This window comes from Hylaeus volcanicus, chromosome 8 (assembly GCF_026283585.1).
Source record: "Hylaeus volcanicus isolate JK05 chromosome 8, UHH_iyHylVolc1.0_haploid, whole genome shotgun sequence".
Lineage (NCBI taxonomy): Eukaryota > Metazoa > Arthropoda > Insecta > Hymenoptera > Colletidae > Hylaeus > Hylaeus volcanicus.
Window position 1 is genome coordinate 12,872,797 of NC_071983.1, and position 1,905 is coordinate 12,874,701.

Below are 1,905 nucleotides of genomic sequence, written 5' to 3' on the forward strand. Positions count from 1 at the left end.
CGCCGGTTAAATTACCATAGAGATTCGACCATAAAGAAGATGCGTCCTCTGTCTCTTTTCCCCGCGTGTCGTTCCTTCTCTTTCCATCGTTCTGCCGCAACTTCGGTGTAGAGGAAGAGTCTCGAGGACGATCTCTTTGAAAGGAAAGAAGGGCTGTCGATTATTTCAGCACGCACGGATGTGGAGCCGGCAAACAGAGAAAAGGGAGACGAACGTGAAGGCATGCACGTCGAAGCTTTTCTTTCAGTCAGGGTTGAAGTTTGTTTAAAGAACCTTGGACTCTCGGATACCGCGTGCACCGCTTTTCAGACCACATTTCGTAGTCAGTTTCTTTTTCCAAGTGTAAATCACTATACTACGTTCAATGAAGGTCCCCTTTTTAGATTTAATGATTTAAAGTGACCGCTTTTTTCGCGAACAAACTGGCGAAAATTGACGAATGGAAGCACAATAGTCCCCGATAATAATTAATTAAGAAACAATTAATAACAATTAATAATTGATAAGAAATCATTTTCTCCTGTTGAATAAAATTGTAGTCATCCCCGTCACAGTTTATGTTTATTCAATTTATATTTATTAAGGATGCTTAGGAGATATATTAAAATAGTCAGTGTTTATTTAAGAAATTTTAGTTTATTTTAACAAGATTTCCACTGTACCTCGAAAAATTTCGAGTCGTTTTACTCAGCCATTCGAAAATTAAAACAATTTCTATGTAAAACAAAATTCACATGTAGTTAAATGGAAAACATGCTATCGCATTGATACGAATACAGAAATAATATACAAGAAATAGCAAGAATAAGCCTATAAATTTATAAAGTAGTAGATTAAGTTTCTAAAAAGCCAATACGTAAATAATATTTAATGCTTCCTGAGTTGTTTATTAAAGAAGAAAACAAAATGTGAGATTCACGCTATTATCGAAATCGAAATGTCATTTTTAGTGAAACCGTGACAACATAGCGAGTAATTGAAACGTCATTAATCAGTAAACATTTGTGACATCTAACCAACAAAATTGACGCTGGTTTGTTACGCTGGTTGGTTGGTCTTTTTCAATGTACTCCAAAGATACATAAACTTTGTGGCTCACAGTTTTTCACGTGGCAAAAGATTAAAAATAAACGCGTTTTAAACTGGAAACAGTAACCTCAAACAGTATCAATATTATAAATAAACACTTACGTCAATGTTAATTACCACTCTGTTATCACAGCTTAAGGCAGTCTCTACTATTAACTGTTAAAACGTTACGGTGTTGCCACATTTTACTATATAAAAATGATATTTATTTTATTTTATTGATTTATAAAAAAATAACATTTCTCATTATGTAGTATGTATAGCCCTCAGGGGCTGTAGCGGTATTTGTAGCTACAGTACGGGCTTAGCAACCCCGAGGTACCCGAGCTATACAAGGGCCCAGTGGGCCCTAATAGATGGGAAGTAAGAGATACTGTACAAAAAGTATTAAACCAATGCAGGAGTCATATAAGACGATGATAGGAAGAATGGAAATAAGCTAGTAATAAGTAAGCAGTAGTGCAATAACTTTGTATAATAAGTTACGCACTTTAAATGAATGAATGAATGAATGTAGTATGCATACATTTGTTTTCTAATTTCTGTGAAGTGTCTTTAAATAATTTGTATCATTCATTTTAGTTATACAAAAAATGATGTATTTTTATTATTTGACGTTGAATGCAAGGCATTTTCAATGCTAACAGTTTGTTTTTATCAAGTATTAAACATATTTAGAATTTCATTATGAAATTAAATAAAACTTTGTAACTGTGCATAATTACGAAAAAGGAACAGTTCAAAATCATGTAATAGATATCTTTATTAGATTCCATACAAAACAGCCTGGGTCACTTTATACATATAGGATGCTGT

At 33.3% G+C, this 1,905-nt stretch overlaps 1 protein-coding gene across 3 annotated transcripts in view; it reads left to right on the forward strand.

Annotated features, from left to right (window-relative positions):
- The first annotated feature begins 1,517 nt into the window (after window positions 1-1,517).
- LOC128880593 (prominin-like protein) overlaps window positions 1,518-1,905 on the forward strand; it is a 48,084-nt gene continuing 47,696 nt past the window's right edge. For all 3 annotated transcript variants that reach the window (XR_008457875.1, XR_008457876.1, XM_054130845.1), the window contains exon 1: window positions 1,518-1,538. The gene's annotated coding sequence lies outside the window, so the exon portion shown is untranslated. The remainder of the gene's footprint in view (window positions 1,539-1,905) is intronic.